The sequence below is a fragment of the Lygodium microphyllum genome, chromosome 25 (assembly GCF_053477565.2).
Source record: "Lygodium microphyllum isolate KBCC chromosome 25, Lygodium_microphyllum_v1.1.10, whole genome shotgun sequence".
In the NCBI taxonomy this organism is placed as follows: Eukaryota; Viridiplantae; Streptophyta; class Polypodiopsida; order Schizaeales; family Lygodiaceae; genus Lygodium; species Lygodium microphyllum.
The window spans coordinates 133,163,892-133,174,809 of record NC_141159.1 but is presented as its reverse complement, the minus strand read 5'-3'; positions in this window follow the sequence as shown (position 1 = coordinate 133,174,809).

Sequence of the window (10,918 nt, the reverse complement as noted above, 5' to 3'; positions counted from 1 at the left end):
CTTCCTAATGCCACCGCTGCTTGCTCTACACATCAACTGAAGCATTCACAATTGTTAGAAAAATAATGCAATTAAATTGACAAAAGTGAATACCTAGCAGTCTTCAGCTACAAAAATAAATTGGTTAGAACTCAATCCTAACCTTAATTTATTACGAGTGCGCACTCTAAACTCATAAATGTTTATTAATTTAAATATGTATTTTGCGGAATCACCCGCTATGGAATCACCCACTTACACATTAAATTAACAAAATTTTCGAAAAGGATAGGCATCCCCATCGACTTTTCGCACAAAGAATCCACCTTGTGTATGAGCCCCGATAATAAAATTTTATGGAATCCACTGCAAAACCTCACAGAATCCATCCTGAAATATGCCTCCTGGCATCAAATCCACCCTCAGTTGGTTAGTGCTCTGCACATAAGTAAAAGCTGTATTCTGACGTTGATTTAGGACCACAGAATCAATCATTGAATGCCATGAAGTGTCAGGACAAGTAGCCACTTTAGAATAATAACACTAGAACATGTCATCTATCCTCAACTCCAAATAGTTGACATATAAGACAACTTGTAAGACCATATCCCCCACATACCAAGCCAGATCTACATCATCTGAGATTAACGGATCACCTCGTAGATACATGTAAGACAACAACATGGTATCCGTCGTTCACAGAATCTTCAAAAACCATACGGACAACTTCTGTCAGCAAATCAGAAGACCAAGCCCCACTCCAACCATCCTTTGGAAGAGGGAGATCCATCGTTGAAAGCTTCATATAGAAGGCCAACTTCTGCAACTGATAGTGGACAAAAAAGGAATGGTCTGGAGGAACATACTCTTGAAAGTACTCAAATGTAGACCATAACAAATCCATCTTGGACTGCAATCCTTCCACTTTATCTTGAAATAATAGACATAATGTGGCCTGTCTCTGGAGAGTTGCCAAGTCCTGTTGAGAGATAGAAGGAATCATAGGAACACTGGGGCTTGGAGGAATGGACCGTGACTGTGCCAGTTGGTCCTACAACTACTTAATCTGGAAAGCTTGCGATGCCACTGTATTATGAGCAGTCTGCAAAGCTGACAGTTTTGCATCTAAAAGATTCTGAAACTCTTGAGCTTCTTTTGACATTTTCTCTTTCTCTTTTGAGACTCTAGTGACCTCTAACTGAGCTTCTGCTAACTGAATCTTCAAAGAATATATTTCTTCTCTCTAGGTCTCAATCATTTGGGTCTACTGCTCCATTTGCTTAAACAGATCAGCAAGAGTGTCTTTAGCAGAGGCTAACTATTTGGTTGCCTTATGCAACTGGTCTTTCGAGTGCATCAATTCTTCATAGAAAGAAGCATATAACTGTTGAACACAAGCTGTTACTGAGAGTTCAATAGAACTCTGGATGTCATTACAAAGGAATGGAATAGCATCTCCTGACACTAAACTGTTCAGTGAAGGAACTGATATTTCCAAAGAACCCTCTCTATGTGCCTTGAATAAATTGTTACATGTGAGGTAGGCAGGAGGTCACTGCTAGAGGTAGCAGGAACTATGACTGAAGGAATGACTGGGGGAGTTTTATCAGCCACACGCTTCAAGTGCTTCCACTGAATGACCAATGAAGGAGGGGAATCAAGGTCCTCTATATCAATAGGTTCTGAATCCTCTGAAGGTGGAGGGGGAGAAACTGGATCAGATGGAGAAGGTGGTAGCACACCCTGCTTAAGGCCTGAGTATGTCAAGAAAGCATATAAATAGGAACCATAAGTGACATTTGTGACATTCCCTCTGGTCACTTTGCAAAATGTTGGTCACATTTGATGGTGTTTTAGCAGGCATAAACCTATCTTGGGAAAATTGGCAGACTAGCTTCCAAAGAGAATCAATGATCATGGAAAAAGACACTCCTGAAGTATTAATCACTTTCTTAACATCCAGAACCTCTTTGGTCTGCTTTTGTAACAGCTTGAGAATCTCATCATTGGAGAATAATTGTCTGGCTGTAACAAACGATTCTCCTTTGTAGGGAAGAGACAAAACATTCCCTAACCCTTGGGGTGTCAATACCATGGAAGCACCACGAACCAAGCTCGATTTCTTACTGTATGATGCAAGAAACTCATCACACATAGCTGGATCATCTGGAATCAATGGGAGTGAAGCAGCCACAAAAGTTGCAAGTCATGCTTTCGCTATAGGCTCAAAAGCCAGTAGGGAAGAATAATCCCTACGGATCAACGGGACATAATGGATAGGAGGAGGAGCGTGAGGCGCCATTCAGATGGAAAATACACACACCACAAACACAGACAATCACAAAGAATGCCTACAAAACAACCGAAGAGCTATAAAAAAGAAATCGATCAAAAGAAGTACACACACATACGTAACTAACCAATTGACCACCCCAAACAACCCATATCCTAGAAAAAATTCGGCATGACCTCTACACATATGCAACCAAAAACTTCATGCGATGCAACAAAAGCAGGCATCCAAAACCTCGTATCAGACAAAAAAGAAAACAAAACTACAAACCCCACCCGTAATTGTATCACACAAGCAAACCATAATACCTTAAAAACCTAATCAGGACCTAACCATAACTTTGACCAACAATTTCAACTTAAAGGACTATACGTGTCCATTCTATGAAGCGTGTTTATTAAAAATGGGAAAAAAGTGCAGTGAGGGGAATGATTTTAATGAAGGGTTTATTTTAAGAAATTATTAACAATGGGTGAAATTTTATTAGGTTATAAACCTTAATAAGAAAACGATTGTTCTTTTTTAAAATTTAATTACACTTTATTAGGGTGAAACGATGCTCAAACGAAACCCGAACTTCGATACCTAGATTGGGGTCTCTAAATGCAAATTCATTAATTAGAAATTAATAGTGATGTGGAGTGCTTTTTTGCTAGCGCGTGCTTTTTTTTGTGCCGACTGGTTCATTTTTTATTAAAAATTAAGGTGCCTCTAAAGCATGCGTAGCACGTGCAAAGTGAACGGTTGATTGATTTTTAATTATTAGAAAAATGTGTGTTTAGCGCGAACGCGAGTGAAAAAGTGGGTGAATAAATTTTATTTTAACAATTAACTGTGGTTAAGGGATGACCAAAATAAATGAAGCTCAAAAAAAAAAAACTTGGTAGGGGTGTGTATGCAAAAAACTAAAGGCGCACTGAGTAGTCCCAAATGTAAGGAATCCAGTCAAAAAAGTAAAACCGCTGACTGGAAAAAATAAAGCACCTTAGTGTTTTTGTTTTATTTTTATTTTTTAAATTTATTTATTTTAATTATTATGATTATTATTTTGTTTTTTTATTTAACTGTAATTTAGGTGTATTTATATTGTGTATAGTGTTTGGTTTTGGTTGTTTTTTCATTTTTTTTCTTCTTCTTTTTGTTTTTTTAAATGATTAAAACGGGATATATGACACATGAAAATGTTGTGAAGTGTCAGGGTGGAATTTTAGCAATCCAACAAGTTTCAACAATACGTGTGAATTTATCCATGATTTTTCAACTGATTTTTGGAATTTAAAATGAATTTTCATGAGATGAGGGATTAAATTTAGGGTTTTGGCTTCAAATAATACTTTGGCCATTTATGGAAGCATTTCCAATTGAGAAATTATTGAAAAAAGGGGCAAGGGGGTTTGTGAAATTTTTTGAATTTTTTCTGAAAATATTTTTGAAATTTTACTAATTTTTAATGAATTTTACTAATTTTGCATGTATTTATGAAAGAATTTTGAAGTTTTGAATTTTTTGCAATTTATTTTCTTGAATTCCCACTTTAGAAAATATTGCAAATGATTTCAGCAATGTTGGAATTTTTAAGGAATTTTTTTGCAATTTATTTAGATTTTAAATGAATTTTAATAATTTTTGGAAGTTTTTTTAAAAATATATTTTTAGGGTTTTTCAGGTTTTGAAATTAAAAGTTGGTACACGAGCTGCGTGTGAACAGCTGATAATGACTGCGTGTTAACGGCTGACTGCAACACACTGCACAGACAAGTCGAAAGCGCGTCCGCACGCGTGAACGCTCGCTAGCCACACCCATACACACACGCACACCAAAAGATCCGCACGGCGTGGGAACAGGGAAGGGAGAGGGGAGGGTTTCTGCGAGTGGGTGTGTGGGTTAAGGGTTAGGGTAACTGGGGGTAGGTTGGCCAAATGTTGGGGGGGAGGGGGGTTTGTCAATTTGGTTGGGGGGGGGGGGGAGAGGGGGGGTCAATTTGGTGTGGGGAGCCAAAGAAGGGGTGGCCGGGTGGGTAGGAGGGGAGACAGGGCTAGGAAGGTGGGGAGGAGGAGGGCGGTAGGAGGAGGTGACAGGGCCGAGAGTAGGTGGTGGAGGAGAGGGAGGAGAGTGGAGGAGATGGTGGCGGGGGCGGGAGTAGGTGGTGGAGGAGAGGGAGAAGGGGAGGTGCAGGCGGCCAGAGTAGGTGGTGGAGGAGAGGGAGGAGGGTGGCGAAGGCAGGAGAGGGTGGAGGAGGGTGGAAGACATGGGGGGGGCACTGGCGGCACCGTGGAAGAGAGAGGAGGCAGCGCGGGCAGGAGAGGTGGAGGAGGGCAGAAGACATGGGGGGTGGCTGTGGCGAGGAGGTAGACGGGAGGGTAGGCCGTAGGAGGACGAGGTGGAGGGGAAGGATGGAAGGACGCAGGGGAAGGAAGAAGATGAGGAGGGGCCGTGGGCGCAGGTAAGACCGTTCGTTTGTTTTTCTTTTTCTTTTTCTTTTTCTTTTTTCTTTTTTTCTTTTTTTTTCTTTTTCTTTGTATTTTTGTTTGTTGTGTTTCTTTTTTGTCTTTTTATTTTGTTGTTTTTTTTTTAAAGTTCGTGTGTTTCTTTGTGGTTTTTTTTTTGTTGTTTAAGTATTTATTATTGTTTTGTGTGTGTATTTTTTTTTTAATTGTGATTTGTGTGGGGGATTGTTTTATTTTTTTAATTGTTTTGATTTTGTTGTTTTTGTTTTTTGGTTTTTTGTTTTATTTTTGTTGTGTGAGTTGTGGTTGTGTTTTTTTAAAAAAAATTATTTATGTGCGTTGGGAGTTTTTTTTTAATTTGTTAATTGTTATGATTTTTTTTTCTCATTTGTTTTTGTTTTTGTGGGTATTTGTGGTTTTCATGGTTATTATGGTTAGAAAAAATGAGCGCACCCTCGTCCCGCGTACATGAGCGGGGCGAGGGTAAAAAAATTTGCAGCTGCAAGATCAGACAGGGCAAGGATGGCGACACGCGAGTCATCGATGTCACAAGGGCGTCCCAAGGCGCTTAAAACCAAAGACAGATGCGTTCACGCGCGACACGAGAAACGCGGCCACACAACAAAAAATAAGAAAAATTAATAAAACTCAAACCGCAGATCAAATTGAAAAATCGTAAACAGGAAAAAGGTGCCAAAAGACGAGAGAAAAATGATGGAAAAATGCGACACTTTGCGGGGCAACATCAGGATCTTCACATGAGAAAAACATAAAAAACAAATCCGAAAACACTTACGTATATTAATACCGGAAAATCCGTGCGTCAGAACGAAGTGCAGAAAGAAGGAAAAATGTGCAGAACAATGTGTCCAACAATGTTATCATGGCAAAACACGGTTCCGATCAAGATAGGATGCGTTCACATGGAAGAAACCCCAAAAACGGATCTGAAAATGGACTCGAAAATTAATATGAGAAGAACCAATTGCCAGAACGAAGTGTGATAAATAGGAAAAATGTCCAGAAGAAAGGGATTCACACGGTTGGCGCATCAAAACTCAATTGGGGGGATTAGGAGGGGTTCACATGGAAAAAACCCCAAAAACACACCCAAAAACACTAAGAAAAATTAATAACTAAAAATCCGATAGTCGGAAGAGGAGGGAAGAAAAAGGAAAAAGTGGGGGAAAGGCTGGTGGGTCACGGCTGTCAAATGAAATTAGAATTCTGGTGAACATAGGGCATGTTCACATGGAAAAATGTAAAAAATGGGCACAAAAAGGGCCCTAAAACCCGCAAAAATTTATAGTGGACCAACCATGCATGGGAATGATAGGGTGTAAAAAGGAAAAATGTCAGGAGAAATGGGTAGGGTAGGGCTGGCACATCAGATCAGTGTTCCGAAGCAATAAAGATGCGTTCACATGGAAAACCATCCAATTTATAAAAATGGCTTCAAAAATTAATAACTTTAGAACCGTCTATCGGAACAGGGGTTGGTAAAAAGGAAAAATTGGCATTACAAAGGGACAAACAGGGTTGTAAGGTTGGATGTGAGTTTCAGTGAACGTAGCATACGTTCACATGGAAAAATGACAAAACAAAGGATAAAGGCAAACTATCAAGGAACAAACCCGGGGATAGGGTGAAATAGAATGGAGGAGTCGGGAAGGGACCCCATTAGAGCACAAAAAATGAATTTCCGTGTTTGGAGGTAGATAGATGTATTTCCATGATGATATACAGAACTGATGCGCAGGGATGCGTCCCCACACTTAAGACCTCTTCGGGCAGGGTTAGATGCAACAACATAACCTAGGACTCATCAACTGACTGGACGTTGGCCTCCCGACACTTAAAACATAACGTACACTTGCAATCGTAAGGATAAGGTTAGAAAGACTTTGCCCATTTTGCGTGTGGTCGAAGGAACCGTCACTGCTACAGAAGGGTTGGAGTTGGCTGCAGAAGGTACCACAGTTCACTCTAGCATTCAGCCAGCATAGCAGGGACCATGCAGCAGCACCCAGGGAGATAGCTGGTGTCAAGTGTTTTTCTGAAAACTGAAAAACCCTAGTCAAACTGTAGTTAGGTTTGATTTTTGTTAGCTTACTTGTTTGCGTGACTGTTTGTTTTGTTATTTCCCAATTGGATTTCTTGTATTTGTTTAGTTTAGGATTTGTTTCTGTCATTTTGTTTGATTTGTTGAGTGTGAAACTTGATAGACTTGGTCAAGCTTGGTATTTTTTTGGACAGATTGAAGTTGGAGTTTGCTATTAGTTACTGAACATTGAGGAGCTAGGTATGTATTCTTGTCAAGACTCTTGCACATCAGAGGGACTATGGGTTCACGAGCACTTCACGTTACACTTGTTGATGCACTGCACTCGGGGGTCATCTTCTGTTCTTATCAAATACATGGATTGGGAGTGTGCACGTTTTGCACCATCATTGAGCACTAGCACGGCATGAGGTCCGCTGCAACTATATGCAATAAATTTTAGATGCACGCGCACATGAGAGAGCACCTGTCATTGAGCACGCACATTTCTTGCACGCACGATATTTGTAATGCTCATCACAAAGTTAGGAACCTCTGGTTGAGAGTGTAAGGTGGTTGGGAGAGTTCGAGGGTCGTGAAGAACGCCATCAATTGTGAGAAGGGTTGTTCATATTTGGTCAACATCTTGAGGACCATCATTTTCTAGAGTGATTGTGAGATTTTTTGGATGGATGGAGCGAAGTATATCATATCTTTTTTATGAGAGTTGAGAGGTAAGGATAAGGAATTTTAAATTAACAAGGAATTTTGTTTGCATCTTGCATGACGCACAATCACCTCTACATAGGCTAGGCACAAATATCTTTAGTGCATCCATATTTTTGTGTGAGCATTGTTTGAATGGCAGCATGTCATGGATTCGATTAATTGCATGCTTTATCAAATCATGTATGTTTGGCACGGAGTTCTTTTTCATAGCATATTCCTGCTAGGGCACACTATATAAAAAAACAGGTTCATATCCAGAGAATGTTTATTTTGAAGAGTCAAGGATCAAAGGAAAAGATCGTATACACTTTACATCGTCAGTGTGAGTATTTCTTGAAGGAAAAGAGGACGTGCGCTGAAAGTGTGTGCAATCACAAGAACAATAGGCCAAGGAAGGGAATAAATCGTTCAAGATAAAAGATGGAGAAAAATCATATGATTTACGAAAATTAGCATTTTTTCCCATTTTTGAGGGGTTTTCGTAATTCTGCCTACGCTGGCTTGTCGACCAAATGCATTCCGATCGTTTTGAGTACCCGAATAACTATATTCGGAGTTCAAATGACGAAGTTATGATCCAAGCAAGTTGCAAACAGGCATAGAGCAGAAAAAACGAAAATAGTGAAAAGCAGTAGAAAAGCAAAAGCTGAAAGCTGAAAGTAAAAAGCCTAATGTGTATGAGTGTGGATAGAAAACTATATAAGGAGATGAGAATGGAGAGTTAAGGGCCTTCCCCCTTGATTATAATTGTATTTTGTGAGAGAGGAGAGTGGAGGGTCGCATGCTAGAGTGAGCTCTTGTCATGCCAATTTGGAAATTGGAGCTTTTGGGTGTCAAAGCACCGAGCATCGACTAAAGGTTGTTAAGGTACGAAAATATATATCACTTGGTTGTTTTCGAATTGTTGTTATTTTTGTTGTGTTATGGTTGTGTGATGCTCTACCCGCATACGGGTTTTAAATTTTTGAGCTATAAGAGGCTTTGTTTTGTTTTTGTGTGGCTTGTGGTATATGATCAAATAATTAAATTTTTTAAGTTGTGTTGTGCATTCAACAAAGTCAATTACCCCAACCGGCACTCCTTAACGTCTCGTTATCGGGTTGTGAGTGAGGCTTGCTCTCGATCACCGCTCGCATAACATCTCTTTTTTGGTGCCCCCACTGAGGAGTGCCGAAATTGACATTGTTGTTATTTTTAATGTGAGTTTGTTTTGATTTCTTGTGATTGTTGAAAATGGTTGATAATTTTCCTGAGTTCCATGGTAATCATAGTGAAGATCCCGAAAGATTTTTAGAAAAAATAGAGCTGTGTTGTTTGATAGAGAGAGTGACTAATCTTGAGGATAAACTCCAGATTTTTAGATATCAATTGCAGGGAGAAGCACGAAATTGGTTGCTTGACTTTGAGAGAAGCTTAAAATTTAAGAGACAAAATTTGGACTATGAGACCATTAAAAATGCTTTTCTATCTAGGTTTAAAAAAAGAGAAAGTCAAAGTGAGATTGGACAAAAATAGAAACTTGTGTTCAAAAAGATGATCAGTGTGTTGAGGATTTTGCTAGGGAGTTTGAAAGATTGTGGAATCGATGGAGTTTAACATTGTTAGAAGGTGAGATAGTCCCAGATATGTTGAAGATAATGTATTTTGTAAATGGGTTGAAATTAGAAGATTGGAGAGTGAAATTAGAGGTTAAAAACCCTAAGACTTTTGAGGAAGCGGTGAAGATAGCTCAATATCAAGAGAGGAAGACCAAAAGAAAAAAAGAGTTAGGGTTTGATGAACCAAGGGAAAGATTGAGTTCAAGGCGAGTTGAGAGAGAAGTTTTTGAGGAGAAGAGAGTTAGTTATGCCTATCTTGAGAGAGGTATACTATATTCTCTATTTAGGAGAGATGAGTTGACTTGTGAGAAATCAATTGAAGTCTATGAGGAGAAACTCCCTAGGGTGGTTGAGGAGAAAAATACTCGTTTGACTAATTGGAGTGAAGAGTCTAGGAGTGTGAATTCATACCCATTGATCAGGGATACTTCTAGTCCAGTGATTAGTGATTTAACTAAAGAAGAGGGATTGACTTATGCTACTTTGGAGCTTGAGGACTATAGAGATGAGCGAGAGATGGATCTGAGTTGTAAGGAAGAAAAGGAGAGATCTGATTGTTTTAAAGACCAAGATTTTTTATGTTCTTTAAGTGAGGATGAGAGTCAAGAAATTTTTGATATTTTTTATGAGAAAAGGAGTGATGGAAGTTCTGAAAGTCTTGGAAGTATTCAAGAGAGTAGTAATAGCTTTGAGAATGAGTGTATTTGCCTTGATTGACCTGAGTGTTTAAAAGAAGAAGAGAGAATAGAGGATGAATTTTTGAGTTTGTTAGAAGACCATAAGGGGGAGGGCTTAGAAACTGTAAGTTTTCAAGATGAAGTTAAGGATTCGAATTTGTTTCCTAATGAGTTTGTGGAGATTTGTTGTGAGTTTGGTTATGAGTTTGTTGATCAAGAGAGTATGGAGGTTTTAGATTCTGGCTCATATTGTGATTTTGGTGTTGGTGTTGTTGACTCAATTGAGTCTTGTGAGTTGGTTGGTGATGTTTTGAGTAGCCTTGGAGAGGCTTTTGTTTGTGGTGTTGATGATGTGGTTTTGAGTAGACCTAATCTCTTACTCCTTGATAGTTGTGATGATGATTTTTTGGTTGATTTAGGCAACAATGGCGAAGAGAAAACTTCATTTGATAGTCTTTCAGTTTCTTTGAGTTCTCCTAAGGTTTGTGATGATTCTGATTGGGGTTTTGAGGATCTTGAGAGTGACATTGATGAGAATGTAAGAGAGAATTTGAGTAAGGCTTTGAAAAGAATTGAAAATTTGAGGGAAGAAAGATTTAAAACCAAGGAAATAGAGTTGGAAGGTATTTGTGAGGAGGAAGTTAAGGATTTGGTAGTTGAGGAGTCTTTGGTTGAGGTTATTGACCCGAAGTTGTTGCATTGTGAAGATGTTACTTGTAATGATGATGTTTCTTGTGAGGTTGCTTGTAAGGATACTATGGAAGGTGTTTACCACTCTTTGTGTGTGAAAGACTCGATGGAGTCTTGTATTATTGATGAGTTAAGTGATGTGGTTGGGTGTCCTGGAGTGACCCCATTTGTAGATGTTGTTGGTTATTGTGGTGTTATGAGTCTAGAGTTGACTCATTTTGATGTTGTGTTTAATTTGGATATTGAGTTGGGAGATCCTTACATAGTATCTTTAGGAGAAGTTGTAGATGAATTAGTGGATGGATTTGAGATTGGCAACAAAGAAAGGGTCAAAACTTTATTTAGAGACTCTAAAAGTAACATGGTTTTTCCTAGGGAGGATGGGTGGGATATGAAGATTTTGGATTATGATTGGGATTTGAAGAATTGAAGGATGATGTATTTTCCTTAGATGGAGAGGATT